The sequence below is a fragment of the Dysidea avara genome, chromosome 1 (assembly GCF_963678975.1).
Source record: "Dysidea avara chromosome 1, odDysAvar1.4, whole genome shotgun sequence".
NCBI classification, from domain to species: Eukaryota; Metazoa; Porifera; class Demospongiae; order Dictyoceratida; family Dysideidae; genus Dysidea; species Dysidea avara.
In genome coordinates this window covers 43,819,037-43,833,178 of record NC_089272.1, presented here as the reverse complement: position 1 = coordinate 43,833,178, position 14,142 = coordinate 43,819,037, and the positions used below count along the sequence as shown (strand labels likewise).

The window sequence follows — 14,142 nt, the reverse complement described above, 5'->3', positions numbered from 1 at the left end:
AACCCATTGTAGGTCAGCACCTGGGGTAATAAATCAACAAATATTAAAATAAAATATAGCATGCTAGATAAATAAAAAAAGTATTTAAGGCCACATAAACTTAATTATTAGTTTCTCATTCCTGCCCACATCACCGTTTTCTTACCTCATCAAGGATTTTTTGTACCACTGGTGGCTAAGGGATGCCAATTAGCACCTTTTATAGTTGGTACCCAAGGTGCCTTGCTGGTACAGTTTAAGAAAATTGCATTTTGAGTCATTTTAGCTAGCTAATTCATCTATCTAGTTAGTAAAAATAAAAATAAAAATTCACCCTCCCACACTGCTATTTTGAGTACAGGAGGATGAGAAACTAATAATTAAGTTTATGTGGCCTAAGAGATGCACAGAAACTAGTATCTTGTCCAACTTTACTACCAGGTGTAGGGTGGTGTAGTGCATATTAAAGCCATACATTGATGCACTATGTTAATGGTACAAAATTCACATGTGTTAGATGGGTGACCTTTGCCACAATTATAATGCTAAATACACTGTATCTATCATTAGCATGTTAATTTGTAGTAATCGTTTTTGTACCCATAATGATATATGACTGGATTCATATAACAAGGCTTCCACACACACAAAATCAAACTTACGTTTTTACCAGAAATGGATTGCTGGTCTAATACACTATCAATCATATTCCACACTGTACTTCCTTCAGAACTGGCAAGTCTGGTTTCTGTAGCAGCTTTCTTCCGACCCTGTCAAAGCCACGAGTGGGAGATTGGCGCCATGGCTTTGTGATAATGGTGTGTAGTGAGCTGGGATTTCACAGAGAGCTCGCCAATAGTGTTCTCAGTCAATTTGGAGTGATTTGAGGGCCATGGACGGTCATGGAGAGCCCAAACTTGGCCTCTGGGTTCCAATCGTCTTCTTGCTTCATTTTATACCCATATATCAAGACCACCCTCCCACCCACCACCCCCACCCTATTACTACCCCCCGCCCTCTTACTACCCACCCTATTACTACCACCTGTGATATTATTATCCGCTCGAAAAAAGCTGCCTAAAACAGGGAAAATTTTGGGTATCAGAAATCTATACACCCACTCAATGATATCTAGTAAATAGATGAATAATTGGAGCAAATTTTGTTTGCACAGCTGTAGGCACTAGGAAGTTATTACACAATGATTAGCCAGTTAAAATCGCTATATCTCATAACATAGCTCTGTGCGTCGAAGCCTGGTTTTGTCAAATTCAGTCATATATATGGCTTACATCGGTTTTGATTGTGGTTATATGATCGATGTTTGTGTGTTTAATTACAACTGATTATTGAGTGATTTGCATATGAGTTGCTACTACTTTACATTGGTTGGTGCCAAAACTCGGGACAATGGCGACTGGCAACCAAGGAATCGCCCTTCCTGAACCTCTCCAAGGCACAGATGCTAGATCATAACTTAGTTTATTTATTTATTTATTATCAATTTACCACAAGGGAAGGAACGGTACAAAAGGTAAGCCTGTACAAGGTACTGTCCTAATACAAAGCACATACAACCACTAAACAAAACACACACAAAATAACACTTACAAAACAAATCAACAACAATTATAATTACATCTACAAAACAACAAATCAGCAACAATAAATTACATTTAAAAATTACAACAGAAATGTCTGTAAATAGCGTGGCAAGAAACAGAACGGCTCTCAATTCCCAGAATACTGATTGGTACTTTGTTCCACACAAAGCAAACACGGACAAAATAAGAGTATCGTCTAGCATTAATTGATGAAGGTGGGGGTATGAGGGTAAGATGATGGCTACGCGTAGGCATAGTGTTGTATGTACAATAGTTTGAAAACTTAATAGAACCAGCATGATGAATGTCCTGAAGAGCACACACCGACAAATAGTCCCGCCTAGCAGATAAGGATGGTAAACACAGCTTTCTATAGCACACATCATGAGGAATAGACCAAGAGTGCGTAGTTTGGTTCCAGCGACTGCCACAAACCCACCGTGCAGCACGCCTCTGAACAGCTTCTAACAGGTTCACATCTTTCACGGCATGAGGAGACCAAACCACGCAAGCGTACCCCAACAGTGGCCTAACAATAGCTTTGTAAGCTCTATATTTGGCTTCTGAATCACACCCCAAACACAGTGCGTCGTAAAACATTCAAAACCCTGGTGGCCTTTGAGGCAGCAAATTGACACTGGGAGGACCACTGCAATTTATTATTTATATGGATACTCAGATTGGTCCACCGAACTGGTTGACTGTCAATAAGATAAGTAAAGGAAATTGGCTTCCTCTTGTTCGTGATGGATAAAGCCTCACACTTTTGGGGACTCAGATTAAGTTGCCACCGTTTAGACCATGCCACTATAGCCGAAAGATCATCCTGCAGCAGCTGGCAATCCCCAACTGATTTCACATTAAAATAAAGTAACACGTCATCAGCAAACAGCTTCAATTTACACACCTTGGGTATTGTAGTTAAATCGTCCACATAAAGCAAAAACAATAGTGGACCCAAAACAGATCCCTGCGGCACTCCAGAACGAGCTCCAGAACGAGCTCCAGAACGAGTGTCTGAAGCCCAATCAGAGTAAGTACCATTCACAACAACCCTTTGAAACCTCTTGGTAAGGAAGAATCTAACACACTCCAACAAATTACCACATATCCCAAGGGACTCCAGTTTCAAGAGTAGGCGTTCATGTGGAACAGAACGCCTCTGAGTACGGTGGGGACTATTCTACGGAACGGAACGGAACGGAACGGAATGATGGACTAAACTGCGGAACGGAATGCTTTCTCAGATTGAAGCTTGCAGCTTACCATTGCTGTACAAGTTATCAGTGGCACTTCCAGCAGGTAATCAAACGTTACCCCAAGAAAGATAAAACGAATTTAAGGATCGATTGTGGGTTCTTGTTGGTTGTCATTAGTAACGAAGTACTAATTGTGGGAATAGCTGACTCAGTGTGTTCATCTTCGGATATATCAAGTAGGGAACTAATGCATGACTTGTTTTTACTAGTATGTGAGTTATTTTTACTTACTTGACTTTAGAATGTACAGTCTGAGGCCCAGCCTTTCTAATCGGCATAAATCAGTATGTGTATAGCTACACTACAAAGGAAACAAGGAGGCTATATTGTGTGAACATCAATGATTCATTAACAGAGTAGTGGACTATTGTCAGATATCTCAGCCTGAGTACTGAGTTGAATTCTGGATGGGGTCTATTTTACAGAATGGAATGCCGCTTTCTGAATCAACTTGCAGCTTGGCTAGCTGCTATCATTGCTGAAATTGCATTTTATCAGTGGAACCTCCAGGAAAATGGAATAGGATAATTATAAAACATTAATTGATTGTTTAGGTAATCATGACTCTAATAAACAGATTATATGGTTGATTGAGTGAGGTATCACTTTCAGAATGTTCAGACGACCAGTGATGAGATGCATGGATTCATCGAATTTTTGTTGTGGTTGGAGACATTAAATATCCAAAAGCAAACTGACTGTATAATATTAATTCACTTTCTTTATATTTTCTCAATTTTGAGCCTGTATACAAATAATTGAATTTTCCTTGTCAATAGAAATCCTAGAATAAGATGGGAGAGAAACTTATCTTTGTTTACCTATACTGTACAACCAAGAGTTCGTAATACTGATTTGTATGGGGGAGAGTGTCTAACTCTCAGTATGGCCTGTACAAACACCCTGCGTAAAGTTCACCTTTCATCAAATCAACACCTTTACTGGGGGATAGAAAACTGTTGATTAGTGTTGCTGAAGAAGGTAAAGCCTTTGTTCTGAAATAAGGCCGAGGTGTTACTTTAAGCAGGGTGTTTGGTGAATGCGTTCAAGTTAGACACTCTCCACCTTATTATGAACTCTTGGTACAACTTCAAAGGAAAATGAAGAAAACATACAGATGAATCAATAAAATCACTACAGTAGGGTGAATTACAGACTAGTGAGATCTTGGTTAATTAATGACAGTGGTTGGAGATTAAGTGTGGTAGCTACTTGTTCTTGAATATGTTGCAAAGTGGAAGTACAAATCAAAATGGGATATCAATTTCATTATGAAAAATACATAAATAATCTAGCATTACTATTTCATTTGTCCTCCACTTAAACATGCTACAACAGTACTAGTGTCAGTACATTGGCAGTGAGTCTACCTTGAAATCTCAACTCTAGAGTAGATCCAACACAGGACAGCCCGCACTGTAACAAATACATGTGATCCCATTGTAATTTCATGGACCAGCTGGACTGGGAATCACTTGAAAATAGACGAACAAATTTAACCTGTTTTGTTTGAGTGAAGCATGTGAAATGTTACACTTAAGAAATCCTAGGATTGTTAGGTGGTATGTAATTAATGTGAGTGTTCCATTTCAAGTCTGACTAGATACATTGAAATTACACACACATCCTGGTCCAAATCACGTTTGCCTGGTGGCTACGGGCATGGTTTCACATGCGGCTTATAATAGAGATTTGGCTGATCTTGGAGTTTTGGCATTTAGCCTGATTGAAGGCTAGCAGTCAGACACATCCTTGAATTGTGCAACAGATAAAATCAGCTCACTATTGAATACGGCATTAGTCCACTGCACCAGCTGTTAATATATAAATAACTCCATGCATACACTTCAGTGATGTTTGCAGAATATACCCTCCTTGCGGTCTGCCAAAATATTTGCTCCTCACACACTGCACAAAATTCTTCAAGTTTTAATTCAGCTGGCTCTTTCCTGTTACCAGTATCTTCCTGCTTGCTTTATTTATACACTGACTTATGACTTGAAAGACCGGCCCAGACTGTTTTCTAAAATCTAAATAAGAAAAACAGCTCACATAAAGTTCCCTTCCGTATGGATGAACATCACTGATACAGCTCATCCCACAATAATACTTCGTTACTAATGACAACCAACAAAAACCCACAATCGATCCGTTAATTCTTTTTATCTTATGTTTAATCACCCACTGGAGATGCCACTGCTAACTTATAAGGGAAGTTTCAGCAATGGTAAGTTGCAAGCTTCAATTTTAGAAAGCGTTCCGTTCCGTGGTTTAGTCCATCATTCCGTTCCGTTCCGCTCCGTAGAATAGTCCCCACCTCTGAGTACTCTTGAAACTGGAGTCCCTTGGGATATGTGGTAATTTTATGAATAGTTTCGACGATATGAAGTATACTGCACTAGACTACAAACAACTGGAACGACAGAAAGAAGCTTCAGTATACGCCTCCCTACATTGTTAAAGTAGCGATTTCCAACCTACCAATTTTTCACACATATTTTTGCTACTTAAATTATACACCTTCAATAAACGTTTCACAAGCTGCCGTACCAGTAAATAGTAGCCAATGCTTCGTATACTTTGTATTGCACTTTACTGGATTAAAATCTATGCGGTATTTATTGAAATACAGCAAATCAAAGTTTGAGAAATAAAAATCCCCATAGGGAGCCCATACAAATAATTGCATACGTAATTCTAATTTAGGGTCCGCAATCCGAAAAATCAACTTTTACAAATCGATCCCCCTACCATTGTGGGATGTTCATTGTGGTATCCCATTGCAAGATTCACCATGAAACCGGAGGCACGATTGTTGTCTTCACAGAAATATCGATTTCAGTATTTCGTGAGATGCAAATATTATTTTTTAAATTTCGTGCTCCACACAAAGAACAGGATAGAACTTGCTGCTTAGCTAGATATTATCTAGAGTTAATGTAGTTAGAAAGTACGCACAGTAATAAGCAAATGATTCACTGGGTTCCCGGCACAGGGTCGCTTTTTCTCAAAAAGCAGAAAACGAAACACAAATTTTCGAATTCAAACTGCCCTACCAGTCAAGACAAGAAAAGCCAACTCTTCCTCATAGTGATGTGATAAGGTTAGATGCATAGTCTGTCTATGCTGTTAGTCTGGATAGGATCTGAGACTTCTCACCATCTGGGTGAAGAACGTCAAAATTTTCGTGCGTCATTAAGCCAATTGTATTAACTTGATTTGATTTGTTGTTTTAACTCCACACAATCGGCTAGAGCTGTTCTTCCTTGCAGGAGTGACAATATAAAATATTATTATAATACATGATGTAATCAAATTGGATGAAACCAGCAGACTGCCACACACGTTCAATTCCTTCACTTCAACTACCTGTAACTTGGAAATTATTGACCAAGAATTTTCACCCAAAGCTCTCACAGTATTAAGAAATGATATTGTACATAAAAATGTGTAATTGTGACCGGATTTGATAAAACCAGGCTTCCACACACATCCAGATTAGTGACTTTGAAGGACCATAACTCAATGTGGGAGTAAGTTATCACTTTCAAAGTTTGACCTTTTATTACATAATGCAATGAAAGACATTTGTGAAAATTGTAGGTCAATAGCATACTCAGTCATTAAGATACAAGCGATTAAAGTCGAAGAATTGGATGTGTGTGGAAGCCTGGTTTTGTCAAATCCGGTCACAATTGATGACATACTCTTTAGCTGAGTTGTAGTTTCAAACACATAAACTTGGATGTGTGCAGAAGCCTGGTTTTGTCAAAATTAAGTCTCATACATTATAAAGATTAATAGAGTATGCCAAAACCTTATCCATTTATATACTTGTGAAGAGTGCATGGGATATTATAAAACTGCAGTAAATTAATTTTGAATGTTGAGAAAATTAATATGCTAGCATAATAAAAGTGTAATAAGCTAGAGTGCTTGCCAGCATAAGGCTATATAGTGGATATTTCAAACTATGGAGCCTAATTCCTTGAAAATAGATTGGACTCCTTAATAAAGCAATCAATAAAAAAATACAAAATTGCAGTATATAGAACACTCAAACATTAACAGAGCTCATATCAATACTTTTTAATAGAACAGTCACTTTGTATAGGGTAATACCCTTATTTCTAAAAGTAGTCTTTGCTATGTTTGACTCAGGCCTAACAATAGCAAAAGGTTTTAATTATAGTGAAACCTCACTTAGCGGCCACTTTTTAAATACATGTAAGACCACCTCATTACAATGGTCACCTTCAGTAGGTTCTAAACACAGCTCTGGTGCACTTTCTAACCTCGTTAATAAGGCCATCCACCTCATTATTGGGGCCAATTTCTTTTTGTCCCAGAGATGGCCCTAGTAATGAGGTTTCACTTCATCTTTTACTTACACCAGTGAATAATCATAAAAAAGTATATTTTCTAGAAGAAGCCATTGTAGAACACATGTACCAGCAGAATAGACAGCATGATTCCTTCACACAACGTCCAACAAAACACGGCCATTACAAAATAATTCAGAATTGCTGCCATTATTGTACACCCCACCTGTGTGCATGTGGGTAGAGCAATAACAGTCAACTAAGTGTTTACAACATTGATACACTACTTATGACACTTACTCTGTGATATAAGGTAACCTTGATGCATGTTAAGAAATTGTGGCCATTAAAATTACCTCTGATGTGAGTTATTACCTAGAAAACCTGCACTTATGTAGTTAATATTTCAATTTAACATGAGTGATTAGTGTTAATGGGATTAGCATGCTCTATACAGTGGTATAACTGTATACACACCATGTACTGTATATATGTCTTATGCTTGTGTGTGCTGATGTGTTCTTTCCAGCATGTGTGTGTGTGGAGAGTTGTCCTTTCTGCCACATGTGTGCTTGCGCTGATGTGCTAGATCCGTCATGGTCATGGGTGGGTGTGTTCACTGTGAAATATATACTTGACCAAATTCAAATGTACACACATTGCCCTCCTCAGTTAGCCTATTTGTAACCCAAATTAGTCTTAGACTAAGAATACTGTATGGTTCGAGTCATGGTGTGGTGGTGGAGTGGCTGAAGGTCTCACATAGTGAGGACAAAGCACGCAGCTACATCTAAGCTGCATGCTAAGTGCATGTATACTATATGACCACAATGTTAGTGTAAACATGTTTAATATAATTTGCGTTAATTGTCAAGTGAAGACATACCATAATAAATTTATTTGTATTTTGTATTCTGGCTTTATCTGACAGCAACATGTGCTGCAGCCTTAGGGTTACCTAACCTAAACTGCATATAGGGACTTAACAACTTTGAAACTACAGTACATGTCTTAGAGATAATAAGGTGAAACAGAAAGGGCCAAAGAAGGAAAAAATCCCTCAACCTCAGGATTCAAACTGCAGGTCACCCAATGTTTAGTCGGGGCCATGCTCAGTCTTCCTCCAGGAGGGATGGATTTTATCCCTTAAGCCTAACATAAAGTTTATACACCATTTTGCAATGGGAAGCTACAAATAAAGAATTGAAATTATTAATCTTTGAAACATCATGTCCATCAGTCATTCTTAAAAAATTTGGTGAAAAGTTATTCTTAACAACTAACTAACAAAATTATGTCATAAGCTTTGTAAGCTGAATGACATTATTTGCACATTTTCATAGCCTAAGTATTTATTTAAAAAATCACATGAGATTGATGGTCATAATCCAGTTACCAGCGGATTAATTTCTACTAACTTTTCAGCTGTGGTACCATGGCTTTCCTTCTATTAATGGTACCTGCACAGGTTTGCCCCATTTTCTTTGCGGCTGACATTGTTTGCCGTTGTGTTTTGTCATAGTGGTGTGTATTACAGTGGAACCTCAGTTATCCGGATTCTCGGTTAACCAAACCACGGAAATGACTGCTCTATTAGAGTAGTGACTGTTCTATTAGGGTAGTAGAAAATACTGATATTTTCCATGCTATTATAAGGTTATTTATACACAGCTTCAGAGATACAGACTTTTCAGACTTATGGACCACCTCTGGCCCCAAGGGGTTCGGATAACTGAGGTTCCACTGTAATTGGATTTGCTGGCATTATGATGACTAACCGGGCGATCAAACGAAAGGATTTGGCAAGTTCTGTATCACCTGAAGCCAACAGATTAAAAAAACATCAAGGAGGTGACATATGTGGTATTTGTAATGCTGTAGTCAAAGATAAAGATGAATGTAGTATACAATGTCAGTGGTGCCAGGTATGGGAGCACAGTGAGTGTACCAAAATAAGTATTGATGAATGTACGATCCTTGCTGAGGCTCTAGATTACTATGATGACAAAGAGGCCAATCACCCTTTGACAATTGATCTACTTGAAAAACAAAGCCAACTTACAAACAAACTTGCAGTTGTCAAGGCTAAATTGCATGAAATGAAAGAAGAATTGACAGTTCAACTCTCCAAATGCCGTGAAATTATTAGCACTCCAGAAGTGAATCCCACCAAAACACCTGCTGGCCCTGCACTTATAGCGAACACAGTTTTTACTGGGATAAATGAGGAGAGAGACAGAGAGAAGAGACAGCTAAATTTGATAGTTCACAACCTTGCCGAATCAACTTCTGATCGTGGTGAAACCCAAACGTCTGAAGATATAAAATGCTCCACTGATATTTTTAACAGCTATCTTAAGGTGAAGGCCACAGTAACCAAGGCTATTAGGCTTGGAAAGAAATCCGATAAACCAAGATTACTCAAAGTCACTGTCGATACTGTTGAAGCAAATAAAGCATTTATTCTCTGCAACTGTACAAACCTATGGAAGGCTGATCCCTCTAGCCTTTTACATATAATCTATATAACTCCTGACCTAATCCCAGCTGAAAGAGAGGCAAATAAGCAGCTATGTTTAAATCTCAAAGAAATAAACAAGGATGGGAAGCACTACATAATAAAAAATGGGAAATAGTGTAGAGGAGGAATTCCCCCTCCTGCACTGATAACTTAACCTTACCTACAAAGCCTTTGCATAATATTAATTTTAAATTACACTGTTTACTAATTAATGCTCAAAGTATTGTGAATAAAATGGTAGAACTTACAAGTCTGGTAGACTCTCTCAAACCCAAGATAATCACCATCACTGAAACATGGTGCAAAGACTCGATGCTGAAATACATTTACAAAACTATGTCCTGTATAGATGTAATAGAAATAGCACCATAGGTGGTGGGGTTTGTTGTATATTCATGACTCATTACAATCTGTATCATGTACTCCACTCAATGATTTGGGTATAGAGTCTATAGACGAAGCTGTGTGGTGTACCATCCATTTGAGAAATAATGACAAGATGCTTGTAGGTGTTGTCTATAGACCACCAAACTCCAACTCAGAAAATAATTCTAAAATAATCAATCTTATCTCTAAGCTTTCTGAGTATGTTGGATATTCTCATTGTTTATTACTGGGTGATTTTAATTTACCAAGCATAAACTGAGCTACTTTAACATCTCTCAAAGGGGACCACTCATTATCAACTGGTTTTCTAGATTCCTGTGAAGATGAATTTTTAACTCAACATGTCACCAAGCCAACCAGACACAGGCATGGCCAGAATTCTTCCTTGTTGGACCTTGTATTCACTTCAGATCACCTATCCCCCTTGGTAGTAGTGACCATGAAGTATTGTTTTGGATTGTTATTTGCTATCTTGATGTTACTGTTGTCGATTCTGAAAGGAAGAAATGCAATTACTTCAATACTGATATACAAGCAATGAATGAGTTTTTTGCTAATGTTGACTGGGCAGAAGTCTTATCCAGCGATGATGTAAATGATAACCGGGCTGCTTTCAAGAACACCATATTAGATGCTCAAAGTAAATTTATTCCTCTCCAGCCCAATAAGTCTAATAACAAACCACCTTGGCTGAAGAAAAGCTTTCACAAAGAAATTAAGAATAAGCAGGTAGCTTTTAAACAATACCTTAGAACTAAATCAGACATTGACTTCCAAAACTATCAGATACAGAGAAATAAGACAAAAGATATTATCTGGAAAGCCAAGACTGATCATGAATCATCAATATTATATCTGACCTAAAATCTAATCCCAAACGGCTGCATAAATACATTAAGCAAAAGCAGAAAGTAAAACACACTATTGGTTCACTCATGAAGCCTGATGGATCAACTACTACAACTAGTAAGGAATCTGCTGAAGCTTTAGCCTGCTTCTTTAAGTCAGTTTTTGTTCATGAAGACCTTCAAGTTCTCCCCAACTTTTCTAATAGAGTCAATGATACTATCCCTAAATTTGTCGTAACTGAGGATTTGGTTTACAATAAACTCTCTAAACTTAACACCACCAAAGCCAACGGACCTGATGAGATACATCCATACATACTTGTGACATTTTGTGACTATTTGTGTAAGCCTCTTTGTTTGATTTATAACCAGTCCTTGCAGTCAGGACAACTCCCCCCAGGATTGGAAATTGGCTAACGTAACCCCAGTTTACAAGAATGGTCAAAGGAATTTGCCTAACAACTACTGTCCTATCAGCTTAACCTCTCAAGCTTGTAAGGTATTAGAATCAATCACTTGTGATCACATCATTGCATTTCTATCAGACAAAAACATTTTTACAAATCAGCAGCATGGCTTCACATTCCAAAAATCTTGCTTCACCAACTTACTTGAAACATTTGAAGACTGGACATCATCTATTGACTTAGGTTATAGTGTTGATGTAGTGTTTCGTGACTTTAAAAAAGCCTTTGATAGTGTGCCACATCAAAGGTTGCTGATGAAATTGAAGGGATATGGTATAACTAATGAGTGCTTAAATTGGATAAGCAGTTTTTGTGTAATCGATATCAGCGAGTTGTTGTAAATGGTGGAAACTCCAAGTGGTACTCTGTGGACAGCAGAGTACCACAAGGCTTGGTGCTTGGACCTCTTACAGGTTATTCTGTAAGTTGATGTGAATAATGAATCTTGCACATGAACTACTTGATGATGCATTTCATTTAGAAAACAGTTGGAAGTTCATGAAACTTTGTACATAATCACACTTTAGTAACTGCATTGTTATATGCTGTAAAGTACAAAACTTTGGGGCGTATAAAACATTGGCGAATTTGGTGAATTGTCCTTTAGTTCACCAAAGTTTTTCACCAAAGTTTTTCCACCAAAGTATATTTCCAGCTGCCATTAACTAATGCCAATGTATAGTAACATGTAACAAACATGGTTTTTTTTTCATCGATAACTAGCTATTCACCAAAGTTTTATGCCTCCAAAGTTTTATGCCTCCAAAGTTTTATGCCTCCAACGTTTTATGCCTCCAAAGTTTCCTACTATACTTTATATATACACTGTATAATATTAGTTATAATGACTGTATGTAAAGCTGTAACTTATGTACTGTATGTCTAATGTTCAAAATCAGCTAAAACAGAATATTGTCACAGTTAACTTATACACTTAATTATTATAACTGATGTATCTTTACCATTATACTTTGCACATAGTGCCTGTGCTTGTGTTTGAAAATCACTTTATGTCAGCTATAGCTAGTTGAACATCGTGTAGCTATAGTGAGCGGTAGTGTGAGATGTGTCTGATGTACTGAACAGCCAGGCCAATAATGTGGAGGTGCTAGAAGAACCTAACTGGTTCTGTGAAGTGTTAAGGTCTTTGCTACAAGACCCCAGTGCACATAATGTGATGCTTGTAACATGTGATGGTGGTAGTGCTAGTGGTAACAAAGCTATCAAACAGTACGGTAGTACTGTTTAAGTAGGGTTTGCATCAAAAGTGACGCACGCCACCAAAAATACCGCCCTTAAAAACCAGCTTAGAAACTTTTTACGTGACGAAAATCACCTTTACGGAATAATATTAGTCCATCTAACATCAAATGTAGCGTTAAAAACAAGAAAACACTTACTGGCGGCCGGATATAGAATTTTTTAAAAATCGTCAAAACTCGATAATTATTTCGTCTCACTCACTCACTCCACTCACTCACTCACTCACTCCACTCACTCACTCACTCACTCCACTCACTCACTCACTCACTCCACTCACTCACTCACTCCACTCACTCACTCACTCCACTCACTCACTCCACTCACTCACTCACTCACTCACTCCACTCACTCACTCACTCCACTCACTCACTTCACTCACCAACTCACTGACCACAGTCGCAAGCCTAGAGCCCAAACAAAGCAGCGCACAGTCACCATTTTATGCCACAACAACAAATTCACCGGTGGGATGTGCCTTTTGGGGTTCTGACAAGTGTGTGCCCTGTGCGCCTTGTCTTTTCTTTTATCTTTAATCAGGCTGCTTGTCTTCTTCTTCATCCAACGAAACCATACCGAGGCGTTAATTTCCATATCAACACTTTCTTTAAGCAGCATAATAGACGCTACAAAATTATTTAAGGCGCTTAGACTACGCCACTGCACGGCCTCCGACTGTACGGAGGTACTGAGGATTTCCAAATCTTTGCAACATGTCTGAAACGCAAAGCGTAAAAACGTGATCCAGTACGTCACTTCCTGCCTTTTACCCATTCGACAGTTTAGGCCCTTTACACCGGACCAATGGTTATGATTCAATCAAGTCGTTTTTTGACAGATTGTATACTCGTGTGTCAGTGTTTCACTGGTCTCATTGCGTGTTATAAGAATTTTAAATTTCACTTGAGAGGCGTGCACGTGAATGCATTGCGCTTTGGTGTTGCAAAGATTTGGAAATCCTCAGTACCACTACTACACGATAGGTAACAAGGTCACGCCCATTCTTTATTCTACGTATTATCGATCTATCGATCGAGACCACGATGACCATGCCCCTTTTACGCTAGCTGTATTTGTGACCACACACCCTCAAGTTGGTAGGCTGATTCGAGATACTCTAGTCTATTAATCGATCAAAACCACAATGACCACACCCCTTTTTGGGGCAAGCACATCTTCGTAGGCTGACTAGAGATACTCTAATACAGCAGTCACCCTAATAAAACAGTCACATGTTTTTAGCTAGCTGTATGCTTTAACAAAACAAACTAAACAAACTAGTATATTAAAAATTATAAATTTAAGAATGAAGTAGGGCTTCAAGCTATTAAAAGTAGTAAAACAAGAGATGAACAATGGTAGCTATTACAGCATAGCTCAGTGGGAAATCCCTACTTTGGCATTGAACAGAAAATAATTGTTACACCATGCCAAAGTGGGGATTTAACACTGAGCTATGCTGTAATAGCCACCATTGTTCATCTCTTGTTTCACT

The 14,142-nt window shown here is 38.2% G+C and overlaps 1 long non-coding RNA gene across 1 annotated transcript; it reads left to right on the top strand.

The window, feature by feature from the left end:
• The first annotated feature begins 2,757 nt into the window (after nt 1-2,757).
• LOC136250521 (uncharacterized) lies at nt 2,758-3,624 on the top strand. The gene is made up of 2 exons (XR_010698563.1): nt 2,758-3,396; nt 3,455-3,624. It is a non-coding gene; the product is annotated as an uncharacterized lncRNA (long non-coding RNA).
• The last annotated feature ends 10,518 nt before the right edge of the window (nt 3,625-14,142 follow it).